This window comes from Bactrocera dorsalis, chromosome 4 (assembly GCF_023373825.1).
Source record: "Bactrocera dorsalis isolate Fly_Bdor chromosome 4, ASM2337382v1, whole genome shotgun sequence".
Taxonomy (NCBI): Eukaryota; Metazoa; Arthropoda; class Insecta; order Diptera; family Tephritidae; genus Bactrocera; species Bactrocera dorsalis.
Window position 1 is genome coordinate 71679317 of NC_064306.1, and position 13275 is coordinate 71692591.

The 13275-nt window shown below is 38.2% G+C and overlaps 1 protein-coding gene across 2 annotated transcripts in view; it reads right to left on the reverse strand.

The window, feature by feature from the left end:
- LOC105225565 (thyroid receptor-interacting protein 11) overlaps positions 1 to 13275 on the reverse strand; it is a 46949-nt gene that overhangs the window by 19246 nt on the left and 14428 nt on the right. Inside the window, exon 1 of one of the 2 annotated variants that reach the window (XM_049456386.1) lies at positions 7449 to 8142. The exons of the other annotated variant lie outside the window; for it this stretch is intronic. The gene's annotated coding sequence lies outside the window, so the exon portion shown is untranslated. Of the gene's footprint in view, positions 1 to 7448; positions 8143 to 13275 lie in introns of those variants that run through there. 2 annotated transcript variants of the gene reach the window in all.

Here is a 13275-nt window from a genome sequence, read left to right on the forward strand (position 1 = left end):
TTTTAGCCCTATTTCTAAGAATATTCGCTATCAGAGCGTGGTAAAGTGCCAGTTAATTGAAGCGTGAGCCTATCGGAGAGCTGTCATAATCACGATGTTCGATGACAAACACTTTCGATATTTGCGTGAAAATAGATAAGCGAATTCCAGCCATAAATTATACTTGAGAACTGTAAAAACTGCGCGAGGAAGTGGGCTGAGGAAATGTAATATTATTGCCGTAGTTCTCAGGCGCACCTGCGTTGATTGAACGGTGGGTATTGTACCCTATATATACACACATGAATATATATCTCTATGTACATAGATATGTACAGTCATGATGTTGGAGCGCTACAAGTGTTTTTTTTTTTTGTGTTATTTTTGAGTTCACAGGCACGTTTGGGTGTACAATTAGCCAAACCCGTTGCTATAATGTTACTTTCGACACCCTAAACCCAGTACATTTGAGCAGATTAAACATATATTTACAATACACACACACACACATATACAAGTACATTGCGTTGGTAGTGGTTGGTGTGAATCAGTCTAAATGTTATCTTCAAAATGGCCGACATCGAGCGTACCAAACGGTAATCACTTGACTCATACCGCAGCTACACACACACACACACATACATACATATGTGCATAGCTTTCCACTGGATCCGAGCATGTATTAATAACAGCACGACAAAACAGCCTATGAGTAAATATTTAATTAAGAAAAATGTGGCGTTACATACCTGGAAATACAGCCAAGCAATCGTACCCTCTAACTGGCTACATACACGCGAGTGTGTGTGTGTGTACTTAAATGCAAAGAGTCGCCATTTCGACGAAAATATCCAATCTATAAAAGTGTAGCTTATCTTATCGCGAAAGCAAAAGCAACAGGCAACAGGCAACAGCCAACAGACGACGCAATCTTATCTATGTACTCTCCCGAAAAAATAGGGTCGGGAAAGCAAACAATCAAGCAATATAAAAAGTGTATAAAATAAAAGTGTTTGCATTTGGAGTGTAATGGCGGGCAGCGAAATGAAAGCGTGGATTTTCGAACACTTTGGTACAGTACGCACATGAGCGCTTTAGGCAATAAATAAGAACGGGAAACATTTGCTTACAAAACTCTTTGGTTGATACCGAAAAAATTAGACATAGTTGAAACTTGGTTCGAAAGTTGATAAAGCTTACGAGAATATACGCAAATTAAAAAAAACAGGTTCCATTTACGGTGTTAGCTAAAATTTGAACTGACAAACTCAAGTTTCTTTCAGAAAATTCAAAGAAAAAAAATACTGAATGATTTTGGCAGGCGCTGGTCTTGAATTCTGCTCGAGTTTATCGTAAAGTTCTCTACATAAATTATAAAATATTGTTCTTAGTAATATGGTTACAGATCTAGAGTATGGGATTTTGAATTATTTTTACTATCCTATCTTCTAAGTTGGTCCGAACTGGACACAGTGTGCGAAATTTTACTAAAATCGGTTCAATAGTTTAGGAGTCCATCGCGGACAAACAACGTGACACGTAATTTTTATATGACCGATATATGTATATATTACTACAACAAATATAAAGCAATCTTAGTTTTAGGTTTTTTAATTTACTTAAAAAAAAAAAGATATCTTCGACAGCAATTTCCAAAATCGCAATTTTATTATTCTAGATAAGTGACAACTTTACTCTAAACATTTTCAAATTAAAGCGCATTCCTTCGCTAATATTTCTATAAGATATTTATGGACTCATAGTTCGATGCTTTCGCAAACTTTTAATAATAGGAGAGGCTTAACACTACTGGAGACCGGTCTCGAATACTATCGAAAGCATTATCAAGTTTTGCTTTCAAAATATGGTCTACATCAATAACAGAAGTTAGACCTCTCTTAAAAGCGAAAATAAAAATAAGTAAACCTTTATCAAAAGACAGATATAGAAACAGATAAGAGTTCATTAACGATAAGCAGAGCAATTATATTTTATAAGCAATTTCAAGTTTTTTTTTCGATTTTACCTCGTGAATACAAACAAAGAAAGTTTTAAATTTAGCAAAAATAAAATAACGGGTGATTTTTTTGAGGTTAGGATTTTCATGCATTAGTATTTGACAGATCACGTGGGATTTCAGACATGGTGTCAAAGAGAAAGATGCTCAGTATGCTTTGACATTTCATCATGAATAGACTTACTAACGAGCAACGCTTGCAAATCATTGAATTTTATTACCAAAATCAGTGTTCGGTTCGAAATGTGTTTCGCGCTTTACGCTTTTACGCTTTTTGTTCAGCGATGAGGCTCATTTCTGGTTGAATGGCTACGTAAATAAGCAAAATTGCCGCATTTGGGGTGAAGAGCAACCAGAAGCCGTTCAAGAACTGCCCATGCATCCCGAAAAATGCACTGTTTGGTGTGGTTTGTACGCTGGTGGAATCATTGGACCGTATTTTTTCAAAGATGCTGTTGGACGCAACGTTACGGTGAATGGCGATCGCTATCGTTCGATGCTAACAAACTTTTTGTTGCCAAAAATGGAAGAACTGAACTTGGTTGACATGTGGTTTCAACAAGATGGCGCTACATGCCACACAGCTCGCGATTCTATGGCCATTTTGAGGGAAAACTTCGGACAACAATTCATCTCAAGAAATGGACCCGTAAGTTGGCCACCAAGATCATGCGATTTAACGCCTTTAGACTATTTTTTGTGGGGCTACGTCAAGTCTAAAGTCTACAGAAATAAGCCAGCAACTATTCCAGCTTTGGAAGACAACATTTCCGAAGAAATTCGGGCTATTCCGGCCGAAATGCTCGAAAAAGTTGCCCAAAATTGGACTTTCCGAATGGACCACCTAAGACGCAGCCGCGGTCAACATTTAAATGAAATTATCTTCAAAAAGTAAATGTCATGAACCAATCTAACGTTTCAAATAAAGAACCGATGAGATTTTGCAAATTTTATGCGTTTTTTTTTTAAAAAAAGTTATCAAGCTCTTAAAAAATCACCCTTTAGAAACAGCAAAAGTTAAGGGCATTTCAAGAGTTTTTCGGAATTGGTGTTTTATCTGTTTGTAGCTAGATTTATTGTATGTCATATTATTATAGAAAAATACAACAAAAACTCACTGATTATCGTTCGCCTCAATAAGGGGTAATTATATTTCTATAGGGTGCGTCATATTTCATGTCGGTATGCAAAAGCTATGGTAAAAACTTTGAAAAGGATTGCTTTATAAAACTGAGATATTATATTATTATTTTTTTATCATTAAGTTCATCAATGGTCCGTGGAATACTGACGTACTCTTTCTTTTCAAATTACTATACAAAAATCAGCTCGAAATGTTACATCAAGGCAATCTGATCGATATGCTTCTGATAGCAGATTTTTAGCGATTTTTAATCGAATGATGACCTGTCACTAAGACCTTTCCCGGCATTAAAATTTTCAACGAATGCTTCGTTATATTAAAAAAATATATTTGACACTCTTTATTCAAGAAATATTAACTCGCATGGCTTATTTTCCTAAAAATACCGACAAATTGTTTATAAACGAACCTTGTCGATATGCACGTTGAGTTCACAGAACTGCACGACCATTTTCCATGCAAAGGGTCAATATATCGGAGCGATATTTCGAAACAAAGTAATTCAAGGTTTGCCTTACGTTGAATTGGGGTTCCCGTAGCACGTCCAGGCAATAAATCGGTAAGCAAATGTTGAAGTATCTAAATTTTTGCATGCCGACATAGTAGATGACACACCCTGTATATGTGCTACAACTATTTTAATAATCACCCAACACACACACAGTAATGCTTATTATGAAAAAAAAAAAAATATTTAATTATTTTTCTATAAATGCCTCCATATGCATGTTATTAAACTTAAACTATTACTCAATTGATTTATTTCAGTGGAAGTGCAGCGGACAGCCGGCAGCCGGTTTTTTCATCCCAAACGCGAAATAAATAAATTTCGTTGTAATAAAAATTACATAAACTTTTAGCGCCGCCCATTTTGTGGTCTGCCAATGTCAATGCAGGAGCGAAAATGTGCTTTTGTTGCCAGGCGTACTACGTGGCCCACCGCCCCCTGCCGCCCACGCGCCCCAAAGTGCCACGTTGAGCATGCGGATCTCGACAATTTGCTGTCTAATTATTTTGTTCACACATTTTTCCAAACTCGACTTATTCACACACATATACGGGGTGTGCATGTGTGTGTGTGTAGCTAAATCTTCTAATTAGGCGTAAAGACATGCAAGTCAGCGCAATTTGTACACCTGCTCAACCGGCATTTACAACATTACATACACACATACCCACGTACCCACGTACAGAGCATGAAAAGCGGCGCGAAAAATCTCTAGTTGCTAGCTAGCAACAGACTGGCTTGCCTGCCGCTGACTAGCGAATATAATACATCAATTTATTTAATAATTTATAAACATTTTATTATATTAAAATAAATTAATAAGATGTATAGCCACTGCCTTGTCTGTTAATTAGATTTATTTTATAGAACAAAAGCGTTGCTCCCAAACGAGTTTGCTCAAGCGGTTCTTCGCGCTGTTCGAAAGGAACCAGGCGAGTTTGCAAATCTTGCCAAGAGTCGGCGAATGCACTCACATGAATACGGGGTATGTGTGTGTGTGTGTGCGGGTTGAAGCACAAAATTTGTTGTAAATGTTAAAATACAAGCCGTTGTAAGCTTAAAAAAAAAGTGGATTGAATATTACGACTTTTATGCGCATGCGAGCAAACTCGGCTAACCTCTTCAAGGTCAATACGAAATCAAATATCAGGCAAACAATTAAAAATATTTTATAAAATATAAATGTAATGTAAAAGACTGCGGACTAGAGGTTAGAAATAAAAATTAGTTTTGCAAAAAACAAGAAAAATTTATGAAAAATATCAGAAACAAGCAACCCTGGTATCACGAAGAAATAAAAAATATAGGAAAACGATACTTCATTTTCAATATCGTCTTAGTAATAAGCGAAATGTTCTAATAAAAAAACAGCTGCTTATTTGAGTCAATTAATTAATTTTATTTCTACAATACATTAGTTGATTAAATTAAGGGAATATCTGAAATAGCCTTAAGGGGTTACGTGGGTTTAAGGGTTTTAAAAAAATCGAACTTTTTATTGCTTTATTAAATTCTACAACACCTCTAGAATATGGTCCTAAATTATCAAATTAATCCGAGTAATAGTTTCGGAGATATAGTCTTAAGAACTTGTGCGCTTGAGGTTAGCTAAGCTAAGTGCGCCATCTTTAAACGCGTTTTTTCGAAACTGTGTTTTTGAAGTCTTTCAGATACAATTTTTAAGGACTTGGAGAAAGGATTTTTTTCGATTACAACTATTTGAAAAACAAATGTCGTGAAATTTTCAGAAAAATTTTAATTTTTTTTTATAAAAATGTCTGTCAAAAAGCTAATTTTCAGTTTTTTTTCCTTCGTCTAAGTTCTAAATTAAGGTTTTAACTAAAACATGTATTTTTTCACTTTATATGATCTTGTAAGGAGTTATCCTGCCAACGTGGGCTCATCTTTTTTCGAAGGGACACCGGAAATGGCGTCGCAATGGCCGAGTTTAAATAATGTTTTTCCAAAAATTTCAGAACTTCCTTTTTATGTTTGTAACAATAAAAAATTCCAATAAAATATTTAATTTTTTAAATGAGAAACAAATTTTAGAAAGAAGGCTGTTTTTTAGCGTAGGAAACCCATGTAACCCCTTAAGATTATCACCGATATATTATAAGTTTAACTTTAATGACTGTTCTAGAGTTTGCACTTAGACTACTGCAATATATGCAGTCCTTTGTGAAGTTCTAAAACTAGAACTCCTGTAATTCGAACTTTTAAGTCAATGAGGATCCTTGTGGCCTTTCGCTCAGGCGTTTAATTTCTATTCCCACTAGTTCGGTGATATATCTGAAAATATGAGCTGTCAAGTGTTTGAGTCGTATACTCGCACATGCGGGAAGGAAGAAGGAAGTGCTGAGATGTTTCCACCTCGTCTTCTTCCATACAGCTTAGGCAGCTGGCGTGCGGTAAGAATACAGCCGAGGTCATAGCCTGTTAGAAAATCCACTACTAGAAAAACGCTTGTCTTACTCAGGGAAAATAACTCACTGGATCTCTTGCGATGAATTTTGGGTCAAACAAATGTTGTTACTGCGCATGAACTGATTGTAGCCCAGCTCTGTCCAAGTTCCAATGAAGCCCAGTTATCCATTAATAAAATACACGAGAAGAGGGTGCCACCGACACGTTCTCATTCTACTAACAGTGGAGCTAGGGTGGCGTTTATTGCCAGCTCATCAGTTGTAAGTAAGTCAGGTCTGTAAGCCAGTTTGGTCCTTTGCGATATCACATGGAGTCCAAGAGGAGTAGTCAACAGCTTAAGTCACTTGAAGAAATTTTCGACCCAAAGTTTCTGGGTTTCATTGAAAAATATAAAAACTAGTTAAAAATTTGCTTTCTTTCAATTAGCTACAGGTCATTGACTCCACACAAAATCAGGACGTTATGACCAATAAGTAGAGTGAACTGTGACGAGAGCAAAAAAAGAAAGCTTCTTACTCATTATCATTCTTTTTTAAACCTTAAATATACAAATTTAGTTTTACTTCTTCAGAGGCTCAAGGCATTTAAAAGTAAAAGATAAATTTCAGCGCTAATTTAAGACGCTAATATTCCTGATCCTAATCATTTACTATTTTAAAATAAAAAAAATAATATTATTCACAAAGCGGATTGCTACGAAAAAGTCAGTATAATGGCTCAAATTGGATATAGCCAGGGATGCTCCACACCACCCCCCACACGGCAGCTTAAACTTACTTTCTCTAATAAATATTTATGAGCAAATTCGACGATCGACGATCGCCGCTCAAAACAGAAAACAGGCGAACTGGTTGGATGAGTACTTTTTGCAAATAATCAGAATTAATTTGTAAGAATTGGTAATTACACAAACACACACACAAACATGTATACGAAACACTCACAGCAGCATCGACACACACAAGTGCATGCATGACAGTTAATGCGCCGTCACATTCACTGCAAACACACACAAGCCGCAAATGAAATTAAAAGTGTCAGATCAGAGAGCAAAAGCGCAGCTTCAAACTTTGCTTCTTTGACCGATTAAAAGCGCTTTTGCATTTCGCTTTTTTCGCTTTTGTGTGTGTGTTTTGCTTTTTCTTTTCTTTTTTCGGTGCGTGGACTCGGTCAATTCTGAACAGTTTGACTGGGCGGGCTGCTGTCAACTTTCAAGTGTTTGCGCGAATGACTTTACGTAACGGTAAAAGTTCATTTTCCCAGCGATTTATGTAAGTGCTAATGTATGTAAGTACATATGCATGTGTGCGTGTGTGTATGTGATATAAATAAGATATAGCAATTAAGTGAGTGAATAAAAGAAAAGTAAGCACCTCTGAATGCGGCTGCTACCCGTTGAACCCAGATGACGTCGCGGCGGCTTGGAGCAAGCGCTCGGTCAGCGCGTTTTGCGGTCCAATGTGCACAAGTTCTTGGCTTTCGTTTTTTGCTCATTTTCACTTTGGATTTTTGTTTAATTTTTATATTTTCTGCGCGAAAAGAAAACTGTCCATTCAGCAGTTGCCGAAAGTTGCGCGACGTTTCAGTTTCGGCGCACAAATGTCGACGATCGCAATCCACTCAACACACTCGACGCCGTAAGCCAGCCTGTGTGTGTGTCGTAGATTTGGATACGCCTCCTTTGGTATGTTGAAAAACGACTGTAAAGTTCTCTTTTTGCCTTCTTTTTACCTTGTAATTATAAACTTCATTTCGCGCGTTCTATTTTTACTTGAGCGCAATATTATTTATATTTGTAGACTCTACTTTTGTTGCTGAAAAAACAAAGCGCGCGTTGTACTTTGCAATGCGATCAGCGATCGCGACGGACGACCGTGCGAAGCCGACAAGCGCAAGCCGTTCGCCTGAATGCACTTTGCAGTCAACTAAAACGTGGCTCTAACGTTGCTCTAACACTACACAAACGGTTAGGAAAAAAGTTTAACTTATTTTATGCGCACACACCACACAAGATCGAGTCGGCAAGTGAGCCGTGCGATCGGCCCGGCAACTGATCTACGAATGGCAGGGGAGTTACGCCGTGTCACATTGTGAACCCGACGCGCCAGCCACCAACCGCCACCGTCACAGCTACAGCCGATATCTGGCGCTGCGTCAACGGCAACAACACAAACACCACCACCGCCACCAACACGAAGACGAAGACGTCATAACGCTTATGAGTGTCGTCGACTGCGATCGCATTGGTACACGAACACAACTGCAGTTGGCTTTGTGCTGTTGTTATCGTTTTTTGTGTTGCTGTTGTTGTTACTATTGCTGTCGTTAGAACTGTTGCTATGAATGCAGCAACGTTTAGAACTAACGTCTGCGGCGCGGCAGCAGTGAGCAGAACGCGAGTCAATTTACCACGTTCTACATAAGCAAGTAATTTCCAATGCGATAGTTCGGTTAAATATCGACGAAGTCCCCATTAGAACTGTGAAATTAATTGAGGAATGACTTCTTGATGCTCCTAGAAGGCGGTTCTGCTCCAAGCAGGTGACTCCTGGGATGATTTCTGCGAAAGCACCCTAGAAGGAACGGTACTAAGCTTTGGTTACTATTACGACGAAATCGGATGATAAATTCAATGATTTCCGACTGAAATGGAAATTAGAAATACTTAAGGAGCTTAAAGACTAACTGGTGCAGGAAGCATAAATTATGAAAGAGGGTAGCATTGATATATGTAGTAGTAGATTGAATATATTGAAAGAAGAGGCTTTAGTTGGAGAGTGGTTGAAGAACCCGTCCATCACAAAACTCTGAAATCAATAAGTACATATTGAAGACCCATCAGACCACCAGAACTACAAGATGGCTTGGAATGTGCCGCTTCTCTAAGACATATTGAATTCATATCAGCGGTCCCTAAAGAAATATCCAGCTTCTTTTTTTCTGCATGAAGAGAAACAAATAGACGAGTAATTAGAACTTCCAATAACCTCCAACAGAGAAGCTGACTAATGTTGGAAATGACAGGCCACTATATGAAAAAGCAGCTCCACGGATTTAAGCAACAAGTGGCAACGCTGTCGGAGCATTCCAGTCACATTTCTTTTCGTCCATACTGAATCATAACCAACAACAAGCGTTACTAAAACGTATCCACAAATTCCCGCTTTATTTACACTTGAATGCAGCAAGAATTACAACAACACAACTACAAATGTACACATTTATAAAAAACAAGAAAATGTTGACTATTTAATTTCCATTTATAACGTTTTTAAATAATTCTGTACTTTTACTAGAAAAGCAAGACTACAAAGCGAGGCGCTGACGCTCCGCTCATACACGCACACACCGAAAATGTGTTTATTCTCTCGCATTTTGTTTGCCCACTCCGCTCATTTGTTTGCACACACTATTCGGTCGCCGTCGCTTGGCCGCCGTTAGCCGCTTGTTGCTCCTCTGCCAACTGATCGCCCAGCGCTGGATGTGCCTGGTCGCTTCAGCCGGCCTCAGGTGCGCGTAACGTCAAACGCGGCGCAACGCAGCGCAACAGCCAATACAATGAGCACCTTTTTAGCACGTACACACACACGCAGACACATGCAGCGCACGCACCGTTTGATTGCAACGCTGATGGATCTCCATGCGGGCCACACAACACCTCGACGCCTTGTTGGCATAGGATTGCGCAAGTGCGCATGTGTACGTGTGTGTGTGTGCGCTTGTTTGTTTATGTCTGGTTGTGTTATATTTCCTTGGCGGCATAAACAGGCAGAGCAACATGCGTTCAAAATATTTTTTTATATATTTTATTTCCTAAACGCTTTCTCGTTATCAGCGAAACTATGATTGTCGCTCCACAGCCAACGCAATAATTCGAAATCCCCGAAAACGCTTGAGAACACACCACAGAGCAGTCATTTCTGTTATTTTCGCGTTTTTGGGTGCACAAATGTGTTGGCTGTCACAAGCCGATAACAGAACGGCACGCTCAGCTGCGTTCGTCTCACATAGCGGAGGCCAATGCGTTAAACGCTAATGTAGTGCGTCACTGCCAAGCGGTTAAATATTGTATTTCCTGCATTTTTTTCGTTTTTATAAAAAAAATCGCTTGAATTCATGTAAATAGAAGAAACTAGCATTACTAGATTTTTATATATAGACCGTTTTCAACATAAACTTCGGTTATTTCATTGAATTTCTTTTGAGGTTTCATAATCGTGATGACCAAGTCTGCTAATTTTGGATTTTAGGCAAAAAAAGCAACATGCGTCATAATGGGTACAACATTAATAAGATACTTAAAGGTTATAACGGGTGATCCAAGTAGAGGAACTTTTTTCAAACGTCTTTTTTTGACAGATGAAGCGTGAGTCGTGTCAAGCTGTCTTGTTATTTTTTTCAGTATTGTTTGGCATTTCATCATGGAAAGACTTTAGCCTGAACAACGTTTACAAATCTTTCAACTTTATTACGAAAATTCACGTTCTGTACAGAATGTGCTTAGCGCGTTTTTCTTAACTTTTGGTCAACATAATCGGCATACTATTCGCCACACCATCACTCATCTTGAGATACAAAATTCATTATTGGATAATATTCGACCGAATAGACTACGTCCAGTACCCAGTGAAGAAAATATATCAACTGTAGCTGAGAGTATACACGAATACCGTGGAAAGTAGATTTGACGCCGTTCGCAGCAACTCGGACTGACGTATGGAACGACTTGCCGCATTTTGCGTCGAGATCTTAAAATAAAGAGTACAAAACAAAGCTTGTTCAAGAACTGAAGCCGCTCGATCTTTCCAAGCGACATCGTTTCGCTCTATAGGCTTGGAAAGTTCAAAGAAGATCCGAAGTTCTCGAGGCAAAATTTCTTCAGCGATTAAGCTCATTTCTGGTTCAATGGCTATGAAAACAAACAAAGTTGCCGCATTTGGAAAGAAGAGCAATCTGAAGAGATTCAAGAACTGTCATTTCGATCAGAAAACACAACGGTTTGGCGGGGTTTGTGAGCCGACGAAATCATCGGTCCATATTTCTTCAAAAATGTACCGTTGAAAACGTGACCATCAATAACGACCGTTATCGCGCCATGGTAGCCGACTATTCAATAATTGAAATAGAAGCTTCTGATTTCGGCGACATTGGGTGTCAACAAGACGGCCCCACTTCTCACACATCGCACCAATCAATGGATTTATTGAGAAAACACTTCGGTGAGTTGATAATCTCAAATTTTGGACTGGTCGATTGACCACCAAAATCGTGTGCTATCAAATCGTTAGACTTTTTGCTGTGGGGATATGTAAAATCTAAAGTTTATGCGGACAATCCTGCTTCGAACTGTCATTCGCCAGTTACCAGTCGAAATGCTTGAACGAGTTATCGAAAATTGGACTCAACGAATGGGACATCTAAAACGTATTTACGGCCAAGATAATAGATCGAGTCTAATGTAAATGTTACAAGGAGAACTGATCGGAATAATGATTTATCAACCTTATAAAATTAAAAAATCTTCTTTTAATATTTAGTTGACTTTACACATATTTTTTGTACGTTCAGAGAGCATTAGCGAACGTAGAAAATTAAAGAAAACCCTACCTATATCATATTATTGATCCGAGTCAACATGGTAAGCATAAAGAAATAGAGAAACCAAATATAAAATAAATATCAAGAGGTACTAATCTTTTGCATATAACCCAAACTTTAAAAATCTCGTAAAGACTTTCCCATTTAAAGTGTTCAGCTTCCACCTAGCCTCATCCACAAACCACGCCTGACGGCCGCTGTCATTATGTTCATTCACTGCCCGCACTGGTCCTCCTCCCACATTCTGCATTGAGCTGATTTGAAGGTGTCCAAATGGCCTTTTCTACCCATTCGAAAGACATTGTAAATAATAGCTGTCTTAGATTCGCTATTTCTTCGGTCGCTTCTGCTCTCTTGTCAAAAAAAATTTAACGAAAAAGCAACAACAAAGTTATCGAGTTGAGTTCATACAAGAGAATATGCGGATGCCTCATTCAGTGCTACCAAGTTTCGTTTAACATATTTCAGAACAGTTTTACTATTGTGAATGGTTCAAATGACAAACTAAACTCCAAATTTCATTTTTCCTAGTACTTTTAAAACATGAGAGCTCAAATAAATTATGGCAATTTATTAAACCAAACTAAAGGTTTTGGCAACAACGTCAATTTTTTCGGTTAAAAATATATTTATCCCCTTACACATGCGTCCGGAGACATGTTAGACATGTCATGTAGCACCTCAAGTGTTGCCCGCTTGTTTGCACATCTGGTATAGTTTGTACAATTCGCTGCAGAGTAACGCTTGGCGAATCGAATACGGATACTATTAAGAGCATTTATTAAACGGTCTGGCTGACGAATTTTGAACAATGATGTGAGCTGCTGGACTACATATAATTTGAGGCACAACTATCGATAGACTGATGTTTATCATATTTACATACATACATTCACATAACTGTTATTTAATGCATTCAACGTTTCACACATAAGACCCTGCTTACTTAAAACTGAAATTAAAAAGTGGCTCAATATACCTTTTTTTGAGGTGAAGATTTGGATCTTAAGCAGCCATGAGAAAATAATCTGCACCAAATACATAAATAACTGCAGACCCAACGTGCAATTGTTCAAATAAACGAAGACTTGATTAAGTCACCAAATATTTACATTAAACGGAGCAGGAAGCCAACATAGAAGCCGATCGATCCGCTGCACTCGCCGAAGCGCTGAGAAGAATGAACGACGATCGGCTATAGAATTGTAGATGAGTGTTTGCGCAGTTATAACAATGTATTTATGTCGAATAACAGTTGATACGGCGACGTACGCACACACATACATGCATACCACACATACATATGTATGAAGATGGGTACACCCATTGGCATTTGTAACAAGCGCGAGAAACATATGTATGCTAACGAACTGCCACGACGATAAATATTTAATTTCTTCAGCTGGATAGTTTGGACATTTATCTCTTTTTTCTGCTATTTGCACACGTTCGATCAACGTACATACACGTTTTGTACTCAAAAACATGTGTCTGTGTTCAGGTAAGCGCTGCAGAGATCAACTGCAGAAGCAACTGGTTAAGCACTAGTTACTAGATGGACTGCGTATGGTTAAAAATAAGGCACTATTCTGAAAATAACAG